Genomic DNA, 24,406 nt, shown 5'->3' with positions numbered 1-24,406 from the left:
TACTGTGCAAATTATGTGTGGTGCAGTATGTGTGTGTTTATGCGCATGCGTGTCTCTATGGAACCTGGTTGGAAATAAAACTACTGTAGATTCATGAATTACAGTACTGTACATTACTTAACGGTGTCACTGGATATGTTTCTTGCATGAACACGGTGTTGTCATCAGCCCGCAAAACCTGCAAAACATGAATGAACACAAGAATAAAACAATTACAATAATATCAATATTTGTATTTTTGCCATACAGTTCTAGAATAAGACAATAATAAAATCTTCTTTCACCGCCAACTGACATGTTATTGCTGTGTCTTTAACATGTAGACATGATACATGCTGCAATTGTAAGAATTTTTTGTTTAGAGAAGATAATCCTGTGCATTCATACATTTAAGTATAGCACTGTACATTACCTGGCAGTATCGATGGATGTGTTCTTTCACAAATATGGTGTTGTCATCAGCTGCTAAACTTGGAAAACATAAATGAACACCAGAATTAAACATTGACTACAATATACATTTTTGCATTTGTGCAATACAGTTCTAGAATAAGACAATAATAAAAACACATATTTTTTTTTATTTAAACAGCCAAAACCCATGTATCACAGTATCACAGTATGTCATTGTGCATAGCATTTTCAATGCTTTTTTGGTAGCCACCCTTTAATTCAACGAATTTTCCTGTTTAAAACGGTGTAATTAATGTATATGCCTATTATTAATTATATAGCAGTTCTCTATGTGCCCATTACGATTACAATTTTTTTAAACATTTTAATCGATTGTTTAATTTTACACCAAGTCACTTTCTCAAATACTGGCTGCAGGGCTTGTATGGTTTGTCTATTTGCGCATGCGTGGGTATGGAACGCATATCAGTGTCACTTGAATGTAGACTAATGTGCCCATGCGTAAATGTATGGCACGCATATGCGTGTCATTGGGAATGACAGTTATATTATTATTATATACTATAACTTCATTATAAACCTTAAAAATTGGGTAGCAGTGTCCCACTTTTGATGCCAGGGGTGTGATGTGTGTAGGGTCTTTAGTCAATTGTTTAGTTGGGATGCATTTTGATCCCGTTGGTTGAGTTGGTATGTGTGTGCTGCTAATGATATTGAGATAGGTAGCCAGATAGAGATAGATACTCTGGTTGAGGCAGATATTCAGGTTGGGGCAGGTATCTGGGATGTACATTAACCTGGTTTTCAGTCTTGGTTTGCTCATACTGGTAATGATATTGGTATTGAGGCAGGCACTCAGGTTGGAGCTGATAACCGGGTGTTGGCAAATTGGAGGGACCAGCTGGGAAGGTCTATTATTCAATCTCTTGGTACCAATCAACATCTTTCTGATTCTAAATGTGCCATGTTTGAACATACCCACCCAAGATGTGTGCAGCGACCAGCAACCACCCTTCTTGCCAGGACGTGTAGGTGTACAAATAAAACAATTATTCAAACTTAAGTTGTGTCATAGAATTCCTCGACCCTTCCTGGTTTGGTGATTGTTTTGCAGTATTTGTACTTGTCAATGATATACTCATGGATCTCAGAGTTGCTCTCTTACCTGTCCTGACTTCAATTGCGGAATATATCATATATGCATAGCTACAAGCTGGTCTTTTGAAGTAAGGAGTTGCCATTACAGTATGTCCCATGCCACATAGACAAATGAAGTTAATGTCTGACACAGATTCTGTTAAATACATACAGGTTTTTAATAAAAAGTTAAACACCAACATTAAATACAGTATGGACAGTAAAAGGTAATTAAACAAAGAAATATATGTAAGTGCATATTATTATCTTTATTTGTTGTCAATACACATCATATCTCAATCTTGGTGCGCTTTTGTGTTTTTTCTTTTTTCCTGGGACTTGGTATCGCTGTTGGAGTTTTCCTGCTGGGATCCATATTGGAGGTGGGGGCAGACACCTTCAACACTAAGAGCTGCAAGAGATTAGAGAGGAACCACCATTCCACTATCCTAAAGAGCAAGAGCGCGGACTGGACTCAATTTTCATTAAACAAAGAAATATGCCTACATTTTATCTCCAACTAAGGCACCTGCTTCAGCCATTGTACTGCACTGTAGCATTGAGAGTCTAATAGACAAAGACATTCAGTGTGCCACCTGCTGGACATGCACTGAACTGCAACAACACAAATAATAATTCCGTCTGACCACAAAAAAAGTTCAAGCAACATAACAACAGAAAAACGCGGCACAGTGGTGCTTTCTACATGGAGTGACATTGGAGGACGTGTGGAGGACGTGTGGAGTATCTGGGGACACTTAGATATGTCTGTTACATCAGTTTTATTTTATTATTTTTAAACTACGTCCGAGCCTATAGAGGAGGGGTTACCACACTTCTCCCCGATATTTTTAATTTTTTTATTTAGAATTAGCTAATATTTGACAAACATTATCGGGGTAAGTACAGCGAAAATTGGGCCTTTGACTTTTTAGAAAGACTAAGGGGGGCCTATTCAGTAAACTTCAATAAGTGACTTATTGTAATGGTGCCCGCCACAAATAGGACGGAACCGCAAGGCTCAGGTGGGGATATTAATACACCAACCTGGAGCAGTGAAGCAGTGCCAGATGCGGGATGCATCGTCGTCGTTAGCCGGATCAGGATAGGAGAGAGCAGAGTAGTAGAGGGACAAGCCGAGGTCGAAGAGTGAAGAGGTGAGAATCATAGAGGTCACAAGCCGAGTCGAGGGTTGGAGAAAGCAGCGGAGTCAAGACAAAGCAAGGCAAGGCAAGGTAGATGTGCTTGCGACCAGTACACATCACGTGAGACTATGCTCAGCCAACTTCCTGGTGGAAGAGGCTGAGCATAAATAGCAGAGTGGCCCAATTTATGCGAACTGCAGACAGGAACAGAACAGAAACCAATCAGGCGACAGGAGCTTGACGGGGTGGAGCCTGCGACAGATCCTCAAACTTATCGACAGTTTTGAGCACTTTTCTAGCGAGTTTACAAGTGTAGCTATTCAGAAACTTTCAATAACATACCAAACTCGTTAGAACAAGGTAGAGATGGATCATGGAATGCACTGCCAGGGAAATCCAACTCCCAGTGGAACCGGAGACATAAACCAAAAGCGCACACTCCAATAGGATTTCCCTGGCAGTGCATTCCATGATCCATCTCTACCTTACTGTATCTTCATTCCGATGGGCTGCACGCCCCTGATGTCTGGAACATCCCTGCAAGCACACAGGTAAAGGGCCGCAGTGCCCTGTCATATATATATATATATATATATATATATATATATATATATGGACACATGTGCTTCTTTATTGCTGAATTTGCTCAAGTGGTCGGGTGTTACTGTGTTTAAGCTGTGGTGGTCAAGTGGACTCCACTAGACACTTATCCCCTCCTATTATACATCTATTCATTGTTTCAGGACCTTCCATTGTCATCTTGACTATTAATATATGCTATGGATGGAATTCTATCTAATTGTTGATGCATCACAATTTTTCTACCAAACTCGTTAGAAAACTGCTTCTTCTCGATCGATAGCACTCTCAAAATGTCAAATCAAGTGGTAGCTCAAAAGATGCTTAAATTCGCATTTGTTTTTAAATTGTGCTTTCATGTAGCTCCGAGATGAACAACGCAGCTCCAACTCACAAGCAACTCGCAGGTTCTGATTTCACCACATGAAGAGTGGTGAGATGGGATCCGCGATGTGACTCTGATGAAAAAAATGTGTTCTTATTACATTGGATTGAAGCCGGGGGTCTCCGGAACTGACAAACATTAATATCAGCTCTGGAGACCCCCTGATTCCATCCTATATAACAAAAATACATTTACAGGCAGCATCATTACCGAAGCAGCTAATGGCTATGGTAATGAAGAGGTTAAATACCAGTTTTTATTAAAAACCCTGGTTTGTTGGGAGTGGAGGGGGTGGGTGAAGGTGGTATTTGGCCCATGGTGGGTGTTTAGGCCTGCCGGGAGGTTGCGGGAGGAGTTAACCCTTTCATTATATCTTTATTTATATAACACCATTATTGTACATAGCGCTTCACACAGCATTAATATACGGGACATAATAATAAATAACAAATAATACAAATAACACATAATGGGAAGAAGTGCTTCAGACATAAAAGTAACATTTAGGAAAAGGAGTCCCTGCCCGAAAAGCTTACAATCTAATTGGATTGGTGGATGTACCATTTGTAAGTCAAATGTGATGTCACAGGCCTTATAAAAGGTTTGTCATGTCTCATTTGACCTCAAGAAGCCATTGGATCAACATTTCCTAGATCTGTTGGAGAAGAAAGAAGACAGAAGAAAAGGTAGAAGAGCTACTCACCGGGCCTCCTCTTGAAGCAACTGAGGATCACGGATTTCTTCACATCATGCTGCTAAGGATCCTTGCGTCATGGGGCCAAAGTTGGTGCTGCTGTTGGATGAGGAGAGTGAATGTTCATCCCGGAAAAGCTAAGAAACATATTGATTGTATTTTATTTACTTGTGTATTGTTTTTTGACCTTTGACTGCCAAAGTGTTTATCTATGCCACCTTCAGGGAAATTTGAAAATCAATGCATTTGTTGGCAATTTTTTATTTTTTTTTAAATATAATGCATTTTATTTGGTGGTTGTTTTTTTTTAGGTGGCCATTATTGCCATTGTGGAAATCCATGCACATATTGTGAGCATGGTTTATCACAGTGATAATCAATGGGTTTATTGCTTCTGTGTAATGTATTGTACTGTTATGTAAAAGTTATTTTATTGTGTATGTAATTTGTTTTTAAATCAAATGGGCAAACGTGCTATTAGCCATTTTTGTCTACTAGTGCTTTTGCCCTTTTGAATGTGTGGTGTTGGGGTAGAGTGGGTGGGGGAGGGGGGTAGTTGCCCCGGGGAGGGTGTTTATGTCTCCTGGGTGGGCAGCGGGCGGAGTTAATCACTTCATTACTATAGCAGCTAATAACCGCTAACATAATTAAGGGGTTAGTGGCCAGTAGTTAGTTTATTCATTTTAATGTTGCTGCCCATGGAGGATGAGGAGGACGGACGGAGATGAGGACGAGGGAGCTACCTTCATCCTGACAGGAGTAAGTATAAATTTAATTTTCTATATGCTGGCTGGGTACTGTTTTATTTTTAATGGACAGATGCGCTATTATCCCGATTTGGATAATAGGACTTTTGCCCATTACTGGGCACTTGGGGGTAGAGGGGTGGGTAATAGGGTGCCCATTCATTGCCATTGGGGTTATCTTTGCTCCCATTGAGGACATAGAGTTTCTGGTTTGTTGGAAGTTGAGTGGGTGGGTGATAGATAGATAAAAATGAAATGCGCAACCCAAAAAACACCTTAACCGTGTTAAAGACTATGTTAAACAGTGTACCATTCAAATGAACCCTTATAAATTAATGCTAAATAAAGCAAATATAGTGCTATATAGGGTACTACTCTACTATGGAAGTGATAAATATGCAAACCATACAAAACCGTTGGTATTAGCGTGTGCTGCTATAATCAGAGAGTGGCTCGGCACTCACACAAACTAAGAGAAAAAAAGACAAAAAAAGCGCAAAACGCAAATGGTGAAGTATGTCATAAAATAAATATTTTAGTGATAAGGAGGTGAGTATTCTGCGTAAATCAAGATTGAACAATAAACGCATTCACGTGCAACATTGCACGAAGTTACCACACTGCAGTCATCAGAATTGGTGGTCTGGAAGGTATAACCCCAGTGGATCGCCTCCTGTTGCTATTCAGATGTCATCTGCGTATCTCACAACCGGGATGTCTTACGGTCAGCAGCCAAGGTCCTCGAGGTGCCAGAATCAACACACCGCTAGGAACATCCGTTCTGTACAAAGCACTCGAAACGCGTTGGTGGGGGCCCGTGGGCTCGCTGTATTTTTATGGTTTGATCCATTAAATATTTTTATGGGACACACACTCTCTCGCAGTTTGTTCTTCTTTTTCTGTGCCTAGTTGTGCTCCAACCTTCCTATACTGACTTGCAATAACAGTATTGAAGCAGGGGGTCTCCAGAGCTGAAGCGCATTAATTTTAGCCCTGGGACCCCCCTGGTTCCAGAGTTACAGGCCCTGGTATGGTATGGTATATCCCCCGCGTCACGTGACCAAGACATTTAAACTTTGCGGAGATACCAGCACCCCATATTATCCTGTGACTCGGGAAGTAAGGGTCACCAGGGCTAAAATTAATGCGGTTCAGCTCCGGAGACTCCCTGCTTCAATACAGTGTTATTAAAATCAAATAAAAAGGGAGAAGGAGTAGCTCAGTGAGTAAAGACACTGACTGGCACTGAGCTTGAAGCAGGGGAACCTGGTTCAATTCCTGGTGTCAGCTCCTTGTGACCTTGGGCACCAAAAACATAGGTTGTAAGCTCCACAGGGCTGGGACCTGTGCCTGCAAAAGGTCTGTGTAAAGTGCTACATAAAACTAGCAGCTATACAAGAACAAGCTATTATTATAAAATGTGTGATCGCCTGTGAGAGCTGTGCCAGGAGATGCAAGTCTCTCTGTGAATCTCTAACAGACTGCAGGAAGGTAGAACTTAGAAAAAGACACTGCTATCCCGAGCAGTATGGCATTTTCCTACCCAACGGTATCTGACCTGCAAAAACACTTTTGAATACCGTGATAAAAATGTTGACCGGTCGGTAGGGTCATGACAAACCGTTCGATATGGCAATTAATTTATCGAAGCTACCTGAATAGGCCCCAAAGAATTTAATGCAGTTTGCAGCTGAGAATCTTAAGCACTGAATGAGATTGTGGTATTTGCCGTGTTTCAATAATCAGAGTTCCACATCAATAGACATACCTGTAATACTCACTGGTCATTTTTACCCCTCTATTTCCCTGGCATTGAGCCATAAGAGAAAAGAATCTGACATCTAAGTGCTAATCCTTTCCCATATTATGACTCACCTTGAACACTCTGTCTTTTTTTGATTTGAACAGCCATTGTTCCCAGGTACACTTCATTGTATTCTGTTTTAACTTCATGTGCAAGTTTAGCATTCTTTGTTTTCTTTAACCCAATATGAGCAAGTACATATATAGTCTTTAAGGTTCAAACCCTTGCAGTATATATATACTGGTATATATATATATATATATATATATATATATATATATATATATATATATATATATATATATATATATATATATATATATATATATATATATATTTATGTGCTTTGCTCACATCTCTGCTTAATTATGTTTTTAAATATGTTTTATATTTGATAGCTATTAAAAGTGATTTTTTTGGACCTCTATTGCATGTTGAGCATAGAGGGTTAATTATTGTGACATAGATTTTATATATATTTGTATAGACCAGTGATTCTCAACAAGGGTTCCGTGGAACCCTGGGGCTCCGTGAAGCAGTCCCAGGGGTTCCGCCTAGCCGCCCGCCTCTGCAGCTTTCCTGGCTCTCAAATACTGTACATGAGTCGAGGGTGGGAAATAGAGGGGGCTTGTGAGGTGTGAAATTAACCTAAGGCCACGCTTATAGTGCCGGCGATGCTGCAGTCGCTGGAAAAATCAAATTGAAGTGACTTTCAGTGATTGCGACCAAGCCATCGCGCCATCCTGTCGCTCCTACTTTAAGCGCACGCAACGGCATCAATACATTTGTTTTGACGCGACGTCGCCAGCATTAGAAGCGGGCCCTAATATATGTCAGCCAAATAGGGGTTCCCCGAGATTTTTCTAAATACTTCAAGGGTTTCTCCTAACAAAAAAGGTTGGGAATCACTGGGTTAAGCCTTCTGGTTACCCCTGAAACCGTGAGGTCCCTGGTAGCTACATTAGCACCATAAGCCAGGGACCAGGGATAATACATGTGGAAAATAAAGTGACCCCTGCTTTTTTCTGTTTTCATGTTACCTTGACTCTAGAACTGTGAGATTTCTTGTGTGTCCGTTTTAGGGGGGATATTTGGGTAGAAATGCAATTATTTTGTTTGCAGGAGTTCTGGGGCCGAAGTTACCTGTAGTCCTTTAATTCTCCCCCCGGTGAGCAGGCATGATTTGCCGGTACACGGGGAGAATTACACCGAGGCAACCCAGTGTCCCACAGGCTCCAGGATTTCGAGCCCAAATATCCCAAATCCATTTCCCTTATAAGTATAAGGTTCCCCAATGTGTATACTTTATTAAAGTGTACTGTATAATGTTTTAGACATTTACTATAAGGCTCTAAACAGTCAGCCTGGGCATCAGCATAGACACCGGCATGTCTGTATAGAGTCCGTAGTTCAAAGAGGATGTCCAGTGGTGAGAAGACCGTTTGGTGGGCAAGGAAGGGTGAATTACCAGGTCCGGAGAACAAAGAGCACCCTGTGGGGACACCTTTTGTATCTGCCAGACTTGGGGGAGCCTGCCCAGTGGGTGGCATTGAGTTAGCTGGGGCAAATACGGCTTCTCCCACTGGCTAAATCATATTACCCGCTTACCCGGCTTTTCGAGCCGGCTTGCCACGCCTCCTCCTCTGACGTCAGCCCAGAGACAAGCCCCTGTTTCTATTGGCTTGCAGGGAGGAATTCCCATGCTCTGATTGGTCGCTCATCCTTCCTCCATGCTGAACATAGCCCAGCGGAGGGTATGTAAGGAGAAGCCCCAGTCAGACAACCAGATGATTTTTTGGCTTGAGTCGATGAAGCTAGGGTGGGCTTTTCAAAGTTGCTCTGTCACAAATAGCAGAGAAACCAGCTTCGTTTAGGAGCTAGGAAAATCTTCCCTGCAGAGACTAAGTCAGACGCGAGGACCAAGTTCTCATCTGACATCGTAGCAGTCACGGTCAGGAGTTCCTGCCGAAAACAGTTCCAGGACTATCGGGACTAGGTCCCGGTCAGGATTTTCTGATGAATCTCAGTCTAGGACATCTGGAACAAGGTTCCAATCAGGGTAAGCCCTTGCAAGCGGGTGCTCTGCACCTAGGAAAGGCTAGATCTCAACCCCCAGACCCCAGTAAGTGTGTATACTTCTGTATTTTGTGTTTTGTTGCATTTCCAAGGTTTTATCAGAATAAACCTCATTTTATTTCACTGCCTTTATTTAGAAAGTACTGTGCGCGCTGTCCCTCTGAATTTCTCCCTTATTTCTCGGGTGGAATCCTGCTCTTCCCTGCTTCTCCCAATCTCCCGTGATCAGCGGGTATACTCAGTCAAAAAACACACACAAAAATAGGAGCACATGGAAAGAAAGCAGAAAGCAAAGAACCCGAAATTAGTGCACAAAATATTTATATGTTAATGGGGTTCACAGTTGAATAAAGTATTTAAAAATAATGATACCATCAGATCATTAAAAATGCTACTGTCACCACAGTTTGGTAGCCATCTGGCTCACTCAGAATACCAGCTTTGAAAGTCCCAGCTTATTTTACACTGCAAAAGCATAATATATTATAAACATACCCGTTTAATTAAATATATGTAACAGATTTTCTGGCCTAGCCTGACCCGTTTAATTAAATATATGTAACTGATTTTCTGGCCTAGCCTGACCACCCAATCTCACATTGGCCCCTGTGGTCTAACCAGTTCCCATTACAGTGTAGTGTCTGGTGGTGCACCTGTTGGCAACAGGACTCCTGAGTCTCCCGCATGATGTTGTGTGGGGATTGCCAACCCAGACAGGCAGCTGAGGTAGTGTGCTTGAGTCCTACCTATATCCAGTGCAGCGCCTCCACCTCATCAGGATACCAGCGTCCGCTTGTGGATGGTCCTGGTGAGGAACTCCTCTGTGGTGCACTTCTCTGTGTAATTACTCCACACTTACACACGAGAGTATAATTGAACAGGGTCATCTTTATTGATGTACGGTGGGCCAGCTGCCCTTCACAATGGATATTCTTAGCCTTCCATTGTTCACCGTACTTCCCTTTAAAAGGTATCTCTTCCCTTAATTGGTGGATTCCCTATCCCCGTAGGGATATCTTCCCTGTGACCAGGTCCCTGGTCAGAGTTCCATAATCTGTTCTTTCAACCGCTTCTCAACTCCTCCTCTATCAACTCAGCAACTCCTAACATTTGAACAGTGCTGTGCCTTATGTATCCTCTGGGGGCTGGCAAAACTCTGACATCACTAACCATGGATTCAGAGCATGTGACCACTCCCATCCATACATAGGGCACCTCACCAGGGTGTGAGGGCAAACCTCCATAATTACTGCTGGCATGCCCACAACTTACCAGGCCTTACTGTCAGCAGGAGAGATGACTGTTAGCCATTTTACAGCATGGCTACATTCTCCTCCTGGTGAATCCCACCAACCCCGGCTGGGACCTAAATTTGAAGTACCTTTCTTCAGGAAGCACTGTAAAATGAAAAACACACACACATAATTATTTCAACCTTACAGTTTGCATGATAAACACATTGCGCCAAGCGCGCCCCGACCAGCAGCCACGAACTCGCGCAACAGCTATCCTGTACCTCCTAATAATAGTGGCGAGGGTCAGGTTTCTTAACCTCCCGACCCCCCATGTCCAGGACAGTTATGCTATAATTTCGCGGCAACCCCCTCTCAGGCCGGTACACTACCTTGTGTTTGTACACATTCCTGCCAATGATCCAAACCCTCATTAGGTGATCTATCCTCTCTTCAGCCCAGCTGCCTGTAATGGCCCCTCCTTTGTTGACCATGTACTCCTCAATGGTCTCCCTTAACCATCTGTCTCTATTTTCCTCAATCTCCTCCATGAGGGGTTCTGGGACATATGGATACTCCAGGCCGTGAGAATTTTTATACCTGGCTGCAAGAGCCCTCTCGGCCCGGCTGATCCGAGTCAACTCTGCGTTCCCTGCTATCCCTGGCAACACCCATGACAGGGGCTCGTCTGGGTCCACAGGGTCAGACAATATCTCTGGCCCCATAGGTTCTATGTTATGTTGACATATCTGAAGCCATCGTTCCTGCATCTCCCTCTTCTTCTGGGCCGGTGTAAATTCCCCTACCGCCCACCAATAATCCACCACGTCCTCTTTTTGTAACAGGAACCGCGTGCGGTCCATCCACCCCACATATCCCTCGAATAAGGGGGCCCACCATCGAGTCTCCTGGAGTCCCTCGGATCCCCACTCTAGAAAATCTCCTTCTTCAGTATCCCCCCAAGAAGATATTCCAGAGGTTCCTATTGAGCGGGGAGGATTAGACCACCTCTCCTGTTTGGAGCTCTCCTCCAATTTAACTATGGCCACGCTAGGCACCCATCTGGACTCGGATACCTTCCCCAACTGCCCTCCACCCCTTGACCCACCGTCAGAGGCATAGCTGCCCAGTCTCTCCCCAGTCCGTTCCTCACCAGTTCCTTGAGACCCTTCCGATACCCCCAAACTGGACGTGGACCCACAGGAAAAGGTGTCTGGGACAGGGGCGTTAGCTAAGGCATGGGGTTGGGCATAGGGACGGGCAATGGGTATCCGCGGGGTTCCGACCCGCTCTCTACCCTTGGATAGTCCTGGATCACTGTACGGACGATCCGCTGGTTGAGCCTCACCCTTCTCAGCCTTCCTCGCCGCCTGCCAGCTCTTGGCCTTCATGGGTGATCGGGAACCGCTGCCCGATCGCCGAAGCGTAGATACTCTCCTTCCGGTCGCTCCGCTATTCCCGCCGGAAACGATGTCGTCACCGGAAACGGATACACCACCATCTTGCGATGGATCCCCATGCGGGATCTCTTCTTCCACGACGACGTCCGGAAGTTCCGCCGCCTGCATGTGCACCGCCTGGGCCTGGCATGGCCTCTCCTCTGCAACTGTCTTTATCGGAGCTAGGTAAGCACAAGGGCTGTTCTTACCACTCCGCTGGTTGGGCGTGGACCGCCCGTCGCCGCTGGACCCGCCGGTCCCCTAACGGGAAGGGCTCCGCCTCTCGACCTTCCGTTCCACTGGCGACACCTGACTCCTCTCACCGCTACTCCCGGTAAGTGTTACCTTCCTCCCGTTCCCTTCACAGGATATCACCACGGGCCGGATCATGGCCCCAGACGACTCTCTGGGATCCTCATCGGAGGGATCCGCCGGTACCTTGCTCGGGGTCACCGATCGTGGTGATCGCCGTTTGGCCTCTCGGTTGGTATACTGACCGATCGCTTTCCTCTCTTCGTTCTCGGGCAGGACGATACATTCCGATCCCCATTCTCCGGGATCCGTGCCTTCCCGCCACAGTGCACCGGAAGTTCGGCTGTCAGCATAGCCGTCTTCCCTGCGGGTTCAATAGTTTGAATTGGCACAAAAGTGGGCATAGGCCACAGGTACTGCGTACCACACTGTGGACAGTGCGCCGCTGTACCCACGGTGCCGCCTGGTATTCGGCATTGTAGGCAGAGGCCCACTAAGTCTCTGTGCCCGCCACCCGGATTACCAGCACGCCTCCTGGTACCGAGTATGGCTGAGTGGTTACCATGCCCATTACTTCTTGTGGTTGGGCCATCCTCTTTGTGGGAGTCACTCGCAGCAACGGTTTGCACTGTAAGCTGGCTCCGCGCGACTGACAAGCAGGGGTTGATTTGTCAGCCACTCCTTTGTCCAGCTCCACCCTCATCTGGCATAGCTGGAACCAGCCCCCACTAGTAGCAATTATGGGCAAGTCCCACAACGGGATAGGATGTCCTTTAATTGAGGCCGCGCCTTTCATAGTCCTGGAGGGCGTGGCTTCAGGTTTCGCGCCAACACCCGAGCACCGCTCCTTATTTGGCGCCAATTCCGGCCAATTTCTCGCAGCCTCTTTGCTTGCACAATTCTTGTCTTCTTCTCCGCAGGCAGCACTGTTTGCAAGAACTACTTTCTGTAACAGCACCGCCGGCTCACCAGCTCCTTGCTCCGCTGGATCCATGCCCACGGTGCATGATTGGAAACCACTCCCCCTGGTTGAGATTAGGGGGAGGTCCCATAGATTTATCGGGTGACCCAGCACTGGGCCTGAATTAGTCACTGTCCATGGGGGCGCGGCTGCAGCTTTCGCGCCATACCCCCCATCAGGGCGGGGTTTTCCCGTTGGCGCCACTCCTGGCCAACTCTCTGCAACTTTTGCAATTGCAGTTTTCTCCTCAGCAAGCCCACGCGGTCTCCCAGGGTAGCGGGAGCCGCCATCTTGGTTAGCATTCTGTATAGCGCTCACCGGCTGGCAAGCAGATTCTTCTTTTTCACCACACATTACAACAATGTCTTCAACACTGTCCTCCAGGGTAGTACCCTGCGGTCCTAGGCAGGACCAAAATGGTGCGGCCACAGCCTTAGCACCACTCCACAGCAGGCTCGTGAAAGTCATTTCCGTATCATGCTCTTCACCCGCACACACGCCATGTGCGCTCTCTTTATTATCCTCCGTCCGCCATCTTGGACCTTCCGCACCGCGCGGATCCTCCATTCTAGTGGTCGTCATTCTTTCACTGTACTTAGAATTATTGTACATGGAGCTCCTCTCTGCGGGGCAGCTACCACACCGGCACAATAAAGATTTCCATGATGCACCACCTTGTGTACCTATTGTAGGCTGGACTCGTGTATGCACTACCTCAGGCTAGGCTCACTCTATCTGTGTCTGCTGTATCTCCTTCCTCCCAGTCTGTGCTCCCTTCGGTAAGTGGTCTGGAATGGGCTAGAGTACTCTGGCTCTTCCATGCAGTACTTGGGTATCTACATACTGTTGGCTAGCCTAGCGCAGACCCTTTCCAGAATCCCTGACCACGTTAACAGGCTATCCCTCCAGGCATCTTACCAACTAGCACTGCCTCAAGGTGACCTGTAAAGCTATAGCCCCTCTCCAAACCTCCAACTCCTTTCAGGCCCCTAGGTCATCCCTGCGAACTGACTAAACTCCATCAGCCCCCTGACTACCCCTTGGTCCGTCCCAACGCAGCACAAAGTGGCAGCAGACACTCTCCCTGTTTCCAAGTGACCTAGCAAAAGCCTGTCCTGTTGACAGGTATCTCAGCAGCGCCTCCAAATGTAACGGATTTTCTGGCCTAGCTTGACCCACCCAATATCACATTGGCCCATGTGGTCTAACCAGTCCCCATTACAGTGTAGTGTTTGGTGGTGCACCTGTTGGCAACAGGACTCCTGAGTCTCCCGCATGATGTTGTGTGGGGATTGCCAACCCTGACAGGCAGCTGAGGTAGTGTGCTTGAGTCCTACCTATATCCAGTGCAGCGCCTCCACCTCATCAGGATCCCAGCGTCCGCTTGTGGATGGTCCTGGTGAGGAACTCCTCTGTGGTGCACTTCTCTGTGTAATTACTCCACACTTACACACGAGAGTATAATTGAACAGGGTCATCTTTATTGATGTACGGTGGGCCAGCTGCCCTTCACAATGGATATTCTTAGCCTTCCATTGTTCACCGTACTTCCCTTTAAAAGGTATCTCTTCCCTTAATTGGTGGATTCCCTATCCCCATAGGGATATCTTCCCTGTGACCAGGTCCCTGGTCAGAGTTCCATAATCTGTTCTTTCAACCGCTTCTCAACTTCTCCTCTATCAACTCAGCAACTCCTAACTTTTGAACAGTGCTGTGCCTTATGTATCCTCTGGGGGCTGGCACAACTCTGACATCACTAACCATGGATTCAGAGCATGTGACCACTCCCATCCATACATAGGGCACCTCACCAGGGTGTGAGGGCAAACCTCCATAATTACTGCTGGCATGCCCACAACTTACCAGGCCTTACTGTCAGCAGGAGAGATGACTGTTAGCCATTTTACAGCATGGCTACATATACTTTTGCACTTTTATTCTGTCTAAGTCTTTTGATTATGAGGGGTAGAATGGGACTCTATACTTTAATTCCCACTAGCCATATCCCTCACACACTGCAAATGTGACTTAGACCTCATAGCCTTCGGTGCTATTCCACATTTATGAAACACAAAATATTTTTCTACGTCCCAAAATAGAATGAAAAGATGTTTTGTTTCATTCCCAAAGCTGTAGCGCATTCCCTTAAGAAAACCCATTTCAGTTAGAACTAAAACACACTTAGGTTCATTCTCAGAGCTGTATCTCCTTCCTTTAGTGAAAATAGGATTTAGGTTTCATAAAAACTTGCAACCTCATGTAGGGTTGGAGTAACCCCCAGAACCTCTATACTGGTTCGGGGGAACCTGGGCATATACTGGGGGACCCTCACTAGCTTAGGGACTCCTGACTGTACCCGGGATACAAATATCCCTATGCCCCCATTTACATTTCTGGTCTGTGCTGAAGCAGGGAAACCTGGTGGTGAGTCGCGTAACTGTTTTCAAGGGAGGATTTTGACCGGGGTGATGTGTCTATATGTCCCCAGGAATCTGACCTGATTCCCGGATACATTTTTGGGGTGGCTAGCAACTCTGGACCCCAGCTACCTAGACACAATCTGACAACACTTTTACCGCAACCCCCCCCCCCCCCCTTGAAACTCATAGCCTCTCAATCTCCACTGGTTAGCACTCATGGAAAGGTAAAACACACAAATTCTTTATTGTCATACAATCATATGCATTTCATGTAGGACAGACAGGTTCAAGAGCTGACACTCTTAAACCCCAAATATGGATCAGAGGTAACCAGCCGAGCATAATACCTTTATTGATGGCTTGGTTAACCCCTCACCGTCACAATCACATTACTGGCTGCCTTACTAACTGTATGGGGAACATGCTACACTCTAATTTGGGGAAATAAAAGTGCACTTTTAATGTTACAGTCTCCTTTCCCCAATTCATACATTTTTTCCCCCTTCCAGACATCACACAGTTATTGTAGCTCATTTCTGGAAGGGGTTACACAAAACATTTCATACAGAGGCCAAAGTGAGCCTCACAGAGGTGGCCATTACTCACAGTATTGGAGCCGCCAGCCGAGCTTCACCTTTATTATGGGAGGCTGGCTACCCCTACCGTCACAACGCTTCAGCCTAAATCCCGCACACAAAAATGACAAATATCTCGGGGACCGTGGGGGAGGGGCTTCTGGAGGTCAGGGGATGATGGATGAGCTCTGCATTACCCCCGACTTCAGGTTTCTTTTTTTTTATTTAACTATTTTGGAGGGGAATCCTGCTTTAAAAGGTTTTATATATGCCAGAAATCAAGAAAATTAATTCTAAACATGCTGATTTTTTCTAGCCGTTTACGCATTCTTATTTTAATGTAGTAAATGCAGTTAGTGCTGAAGTCAAGTGACGTGAGCTCCATTTTTTGTATTCATAACCCCAATGTCAGATTTTCTTAAACCGGGTTCTGAGTTCTTCCTGTCTCTATGGCAACAGCTTCTTACGTCGTAATGAAAATGACCAAGGGGTGAAGATTTAGCAGCTTAATAATAATTATGTAGGAATATTGGGGTAACCTCCACAGCAATGCTTCTAAGTATGTGGTCTGCATATATTTGGAGTATTGTTCATAATTGAAAAATGACTGTGTGATAATGACTGTATAAACCAAAAGAACTCAAATGTCCCAAACTGTTTTCGCTTGCAAGGGAATAATATTGAGCGGAGTGATTATCTTTAAACCTTGACACAGGTAAAGACAAGCAATAATAAACATAGTTCATAAGTCTGCAAACGTACTGTTGCCTATAAATCACAGTGCAAAAAAAGCCTGTGGCTTGTTTCTCTAGAAATATCTTCAGCTGAAGCATAAATAATGAGGTTTTACTCACTCCGATTGCGGTCCACGAGGGGTAGTTTGGCGTGCTCCTACCGGAATAAAACACAGACGAAAAGCGGGTAATGGCGGTGCACTGCCGATGAAATAAAGACCTAGGCTGCTGGTTGCACAAGGAAACTTTATTGGCACATTTGAACATCGAGGGGAACCGCTCTAACGCGTTTCACGCCGATACTGGCACTTTGTCAAAGAGTGACAAACCGGCAGTCCAGATCTGTATTTCATCGGCAGTGCATCGCCATTACCCGCTTTTCCTCTGCAGTTTAATAATAGTAAATTAAGATAAATACAAATAATAGTAAACTATAGGGAATTACTATTTATATAAAGAAAGGTGTTGCTGTGTATTTGTAAGGATTATGGAGACACGCCGTTCACGGCGTGTCTCCCACTTACCTGCTGCCTCGCCTGACATCCTCGTGGCTCGCAGGGACGCCGGAGAGAAGCGCGCGAGTTCCTGCACAGTGCGCACGCGCACGTTCTTCTTCCTCTTCTGCCCTCGGATCAGGGCGTGGGGCCGCGCACGCAGCCGCGGGCGCTGCTACACGGAGGCGCGGCCACACGGAGGCGCAACCGCCTCTTAAAGGTACAGCGAACCAAACTGTTGCTGCTATTGAATGCAGCCAGATTGCTGCCCTTTATGCCTCATCTCCTGGAACTCATAAGGGACCTATCCCTGCTGCAGCTGGCTCCTTCTACACACCCCTTTATGGCTGCAATGCTATTGGACCCTCTCTCCTTTATATACCTGCCAAAATCACTGGTTCTTTGGCTGAGCATAGTTCCAGTTGTCTTTACCATTCTCTGCCTCCCTAGTTCTATTTTACAGACCTCCTCGTGTACCAAACCGGCTTCCGCTACGTCTTCCTGTACCTCTGGCATCCCGAACTCGGCACACGGCTACTCGACTCTCCGCACCTCTGGCATCCCGATCCTGGCTTACGGTAAACGACAACGTCCCTCTCTCTAACCCGGGATTTGGCAAACGGCACTCTCTACCAACCGTACCTCTCCTGCCCCGATCCGGAATCCCCGACCAATCTACTTTCAAGACGTGCCCTCGTGGCTGTGAGTGGTGTTCCTACCTTCCCACCTCAGCACCGTGGTCCCGTCTCGTTTGTGGTGAGCACATCCTAACATTATACTCAGCCCAACAAACATGGACCAAGCTGAGGTGGAGCAGACTTTAAATGCCCGTACTGCTCTGTTTACCAGATTAGAGACTTATTTGGAGCAATCCGATAGATGGATGGATACCATACAGCAAAGCCTCCACTCTCTTACTCTTCAGGTCCGAACCCTCACTCGGCAATCTCCACTCGTGGCACCCCCTGCACAGCCTAATCCTTTTTCGTTATCTCCGTTCACTCCGGAACCACGTATTCCGCCACCAAGACATTATGCGGGGGATCCTCAAGGATGTCGGGGCTTCATTAACCAATGTCTTGTACAATTTCGTCTCTCTCCCTCTCGCTTTGTGTCTTCTGTCTCCAGGGTTGGCTACATCTACTCCCTTCTCACCGACCAGGCACTGGCATGGGCCTCTCCCATCTGGGAGCAACAGGGGGCGCTCACACAGGACATCGATCTCTTCGTTGAGGAATTCCGAAGAGTTTTTGATACACCAGCACGGAAGTTAACGGCAGCTTCTGCTCTTCACCACATTAACCAGGGAGACCGTTCGGTTGCTGTATATGCGGTGGAGTTTCGCACACTTGCTGCTGAGACGGGTTGGAACGATGACGCCCTATCTTCCGCGTTCTGGCAAGGATTATCGGAGACTCTAAAGGACGAGCTCGCCGCACGAGATCGTCATACTAACCTAGAGGACTTAATCGCTCTGGCTATTCGGGTGGATCAACGCCTGCTGGAACGTAAATACGAACGTTCTCATTATCGTTTACGGGTTCCAAGAACTCTTGCACCCTCCTTCGTGGCTCCTTCACCTTCTTCCGGGGACATTCCTGAACCCATGCAGTTGGGGGGCAACAGACTATCTCCGGCTGAGAAGTTACGTAGGCGCACGGCCGGTCTTTGCATGTACTGTGGCAATTCCACTCACGCCTTGCCCCAGTGTCCCCCATAGACCGGGAAACGCCAGCTCCCAGTGAGATCCGGGAGAGTTTCATTGGGAATATTGACCCCTTCTTCCATCATCCAAAACATCCTTCCCACCAGGATAGTCTTACCTATAATGCTGTCTGGAGAGGGGTTCCACACCCGGGCACGGGCGTTCATTGATTCCGGTTCTGCAGGTAATTTCATTGATGAAACTTTTGCTAGACAGAACAATATTCCCTTTGTCAACAAGAAGACGCCTGTAGGTCTGGAGGCCATCGATGGTCGACCTCTAAAGCCAGCATTTATCACGCTTCAGACGGTACCTCTCCTACTGCAGTTCGTCGACGTCCATACAGAGATCATTACTCTCGATGTCATCCACACGCCCTCTGCTGAGTTGATTTTGGGTCTTCCCTGGCTTCAACTTCATAATCCTCGCAGTGACTGGACGGATCGGGAACCGGTTCAGTGGGCTCCTTCTTGTGCCAAGACATGTACCAGGGTTTTCCAGAGGATTGGAGGAGTGTCTACCATATCCGAGAAGATCAACTCCTTACCTTCTGTGTACTGGGATTTCCGTGACGTATTTGACAAGGCACGTTCTGAGGTGCTACCGCCGCACCGTCCGTTTGATTGTCCCATTGACTTACTTCCTGGCGCACCTCTTCCCAGGGGAAGATCTTATCCTCTCCCTCTCCCAGAGACAAAGGCTATGAACACCTACATTGCCGAGAACTTGGAGAGGGGTTTCATCAGAAAGTCTTCCTCCCCGGTCGGAGCAGGCTTCTTCTTTGTCAAGAAGAAGGACGGATCTCTCCGTCCATGCATAGACTATCGGGGTTTGAATAATATCACCCGCAAAAATCGCTACCCCCTGCCTTTGATTCCGGAATTATTCGACCGCCTCCAGGGAGCAACCATCTTTTCTAAATTGGATCTGAGAGGTGCCTACAATTTAGTAAGGATACGAGAGGGGGACGAGTGGAAAACTGCTTTCAACACCCATGACGGCCACTACGAGTATCTTGTTATGCCTTTCGGGTTGTGCAATGCACCAGCAGTTTTCCAGGATTTTGTCAACGAGATCTTTCGGGACATTCTCAACACTTTTCTTATTGTTTATTTAGATGACATCCTCATCTTTTCTAAGACCGCTCAAGATCATATTAAACACGTTCAACAAGTACTATTACGTTTGCGGGAGAACCATCTTTTTGCAAAATTGGAGAAGTGTCAGTTCCACCTTAAATCCGTGGCGTTCTTGGGTTACGTTATCTCGGATTCCGGTTTCAAAATGGATCCGGAGAAACTTAAAGCTATCTTGGAGTGGCCTCTTCCGACTACTCTCAAAGCCGTGCAACGCTTTTTAGGTTTTGCGAATTATTATCGACGGTTCATCCGCAATTTTTCTGATACCGTATCCTCCATAACCGCCCTCACTAAGAAAGGGGCAGATCCGTCATCATGGTCAGTGACCGCTAAAGAAGCGTTTGAGAGTCTCAAGAAGGCTTTTGTGTCTGCTCCCATCCTCACCCACCCAGATCCTGGACTCCCGTTCACCTTGGAGGTGGATGCTTCGGACATTGGGGCTGGGGCTGTTCTGTCCCAGAGAACTTCTCCGTTAGCCAGATTGCATCCCTGTGCTTTTTTTTTCTAAGAAATTCTCGTCCGCCGAACAGAATTATGATGTCGGAAATAGGGAGCTTTTGGCGATCAAATTGGCGTTGGAAGAGTGGAGACATTCCTTAGAGGGCACTGAGACACCCATTACCATTCTTACGGATCATAAGAACCTTCTTTACTTGGAGGGAGCACGTTGATTGAATGCTCGACAAGCCCGCTGGGCTTTGTTTTTTTCACGATTTAATTTTCTTATTTCTTTTATTCCTGGCTCCAAGAACCTAAAGGCGGACGCTCTATCTCGACAATTTCTTGCGGATGACAGGTCCGAGGAACAGCTTGAGTCTATTATCCCCTCTAGTTGTATCCTGTCTGCCAACTCCTTTGAGGTCATGAGCAAAATTCAGTCGGAACAGTCACAGGCTCCGAGGGGACTCAAGGTTCCGGAGGGAAGACTCTACACGGCACCTCAACACCGCAAGAGGGTCCTCGAGTGGTGTCATTCGTCTAAATCAGCAGGACACCCAGGGATACGGAAGACCAACGATCTGGTTCAACGTACCTTCTGGTGGCCAGAGAGGGCTAAAGACGTAGAGGAGTTTGTCAAAGCATGTAGCATTTGCGCTCGTAACAAGGTACCTCGTGTCAGACCCGCTGGGCTACTCCTTCCATTACCCATTCCAGATCGTCCCTGGAGTCATATCTCTATGGATTTCATTGTGGAACTTCCAGAGTCCAAAGGGAAGAATACTATTTTAGTGGTCATCGATCGTTTTTCCAAACAAACGCACCTTGTTCCTTTGAGGGGTCTCCCAAATTCCCCCAGGCTGGCAGATGTGTTTATTCAGGAGATTTTTCGCCTTCACGGAGTTCCTTCTACCATTGTCTCTGACCGGGGCTCGCAATTCGTGTCAAGATTTTGGCGTGCCTTTTCCAAAAGGTTGGGGATCGCTCTTCAGTTCTCCTCAGGATACCATCCACAGACCAATGGGCAAACGGAGAGGGTCAATCAAAGCTTAGAACAATATCTCCGATGTTTCATCACGGATACACAGGAGGACTGGGTGGATCTACTTCCTTGGGCCGAGTTTGCCCTGAACTCTCACCGCAATGACTCTACCCAAGAATCTCCGTTTTTTATAAATTATTGATTCCATCCTTCCCGGTTACCCTTCTCTTCACTACCATCAGGGGTGCCAGCAGTGGACAAACACGTCTCTCACCTGAAGGTTTTGTGGTCTAAGATACAGGAGAACTTGAAGGTAGCTACAGGGAGACAGAAACTCCAAGCAGATCGCCTTCGACGACAAGTCCCGGAGTTCGTTCCAGGGGACACGGTGTGGCTTTCATCTAGGAATATCCGGCTGAAGGTTCCTACCATGAAGCTTGCTCCCAAGTTCCTCGGTCCCTTTCCCGTGGTTAGGAGGATTAACCCTGTGGCTTACGAACTACGCCTTCCACCTTCTATGAAGATTCCACCAGTTTTTCATGTATCTTTACTCAAACCAGTGTTTCGCAGCCCTCGCTTTTCCAAGAAAACTTCTTCTCCACCTCCGATTATGATTTCGGGTCAACAGGAGTACGAGGTCCAGTTTGTCCTGGATTCCAGAATTTCCAGAGGAGGAGTACAATACCTGGTTCACTGGAGGGGGTTCGTTCCAGAGGAACGTTCATGGATTCCTCACCGGGATCTTCACGGACCTCGGCTTCTACGGGCTTTTCATCACAAAAACCCTTCCAAGCCTTATCATGGTCGCCCGGAGGTCGCCCCTGAAGGGGGGGGTACTGTAAGGATTATGGAGACACGCCGTTCACGGCGTGTCTCCCACTTACCTGCTGCCTCGCCTGACATCCTCGTGGCTCGCAGGGACGCCGGAGAGAAGCGTGCGAGTTCCTGCACAGTGCGCACGCGTACGTTCTTCTTCCTCTTCTGCCCTCGGATCAGGGCGTGGGGACGCGCACGCAGCCGCGGGCGCTGCTACACGGAGGCGCGGCCACACGGAGGTGCAACCGCCTCTTAAAGGTACAGCGAACCAAACTGTTGCTGCTATTGAATGCAGCCAGATTGCTGCCCTTTATGCCTCATCTCCTGGAACTCATAAGGGACCTATCCCTGCTGCAGCTGGCTCCTTCTACACACCCCTTTATGGCTGCAATGCTATTGGACCCTCTCTCCTTTATATACCTGCCAAAATCACTGGTTCTTTGGCTGAGCATAGTTCCAGTTGTCTTTACCATTCTCTGCCTCCCTAGTTCTATTTTACAGACCTCCTCGTGTACCAAACCGGCTTCCGCTACGTCTTCCTGTACCTCTGGCATCCCGAACTCGGCACACGGCTACTCGACTCTCCGCACCTCTGGCATCCCGATCCTGGCTTATGGTAAACGACAACGTCCCTCTCTCTAACCCTGGATTTGGCAAACGGCACTCTCTACCAACCGTACCTCTCCTGCCCCAATCCGGAATCCCCGACCAATCTACTTTCAAGACGTGCCCTCGTGGCTGTGGGTGGTGTTCCTACCTTCCCACCTCAGCACCGTGGTCCCGTCTCGTTTGTGGTGAGCACATCCTAACAGTATTGGAACATCAGATTTTACTTTAGGATCATAAAACAAGCCGGGCAAAGTTGGAAAGCAACTTCAATTTGAAATTCCTCCTAAGAGCAAAGTGAACTAATGGCAATAAGATATTAAATAGTTTAAATATACTGTAGGTGATTTGCACATTTAACCTTTAGAGTGATTTAATGAAGTACTTAGCACACTGCAATCCCATTGCCGTACAGTACCATGTAACGACATAAACATCCATTTTAATGGGATTGGCCTGATTGGAAATGGATGGTGGTGTTCGTGTGATCACTTCTGAAGCGATCACATGACCGCTACGGTCATTCCCCATTGAATTCAATGGGGAATTTAGGCCGAAAAAAGTCTGGTTCAGCACATATAGAATCAGCCCCTTACAAGTAGAATGGCCCCTAGCTAATTGTAATGTAAACTAAGATAGATTTCAAGACTTTCAAATCACTATATTTCAAAATGTTGCAAGCATTTATAACATCTGCACCATAGATGTTTACATAGTACAGCTCAACCCATTTATAACGCTGTGCTTGGGGTCCAAAGAATTACATCGTGCTATAAGCGGCTCGTGTTAGAAATAATGTACAATTGTATGCATTGTACAATAAAGTAATTAAGATACCAATAATCGTGTTGCAAAGTATTCATAAATACGAAAATTGGGAGCCGCGCTTGCATCGCGTTAGAAGCGGATTCGCATTGTAACGGATCGCGTTATAACGGGGTTGAGCTGTACCTTGACTTACACTTGAGTTTTAGCGTGAAAGTGAGCGTTAGAGTTGCCTCAGCCATTAGTATTGAGTTAGCAGGAGCAGAGAGCCCACGGGCCACATCAAGGCACTTTCCCGGGCTGCCAGTTGAAGAGTCCTTTTTTATGCATTTGCTCTTAGCCAGTGACTGACCAAGGAGTCTGATTCTTGTGTTCCTGGACCCCGACTGGTCTCCGGCTTTACACTTTAAGCTTAGCACTTTGCTTGCGCTGTACCTTTGCCTGAACTTGGACTTTGTTTGCCGCTCTCCTTTACAATTTACATCTTTTACACATACTACAAATATATACTTATCAACATAACAACATAATAGAACCACTAATACACTACATAGACAATAATATAATCAAGTATCTTCATACAAAAATGCCATAAAAATTGACATACAGTATATTCATAAATAGAGTAGATGATAACTAACAGTATACATAATAATTCTAAAACTCAATGCTGATATTGACCATCCAAATACCACTGAGATTTGAAGCTACTGAGATTAAAAAAATATCAATGTCTATTAATTACAGAGAGGAAAACTCTCAATATACATGATGTTAAAGGAAAGTAGCAATACAGGTTCGTTTCCTATGTACATTATAGATACCAAAACATATATACAAGTCTACAAAAAAAAATCATAATGAACAT

This window comes from Ascaphus truei, chromosome 6, assembly GCF_040206685.1.
Source record: "Ascaphus truei isolate aAscTru1 chromosome 6, aAscTru1.hap1, whole genome shotgun sequence".
Classification (NCBI taxonomy): Eukaryota; Metazoa; Chordata; class Amphibia; order Anura; family Ascaphidae; genus Ascaphus; species Ascaphus truei.
The sequence above is the reverse complement of the archived record's forward strand: the minus strand, read 5'-3'. Positions refer to the sequence as shown.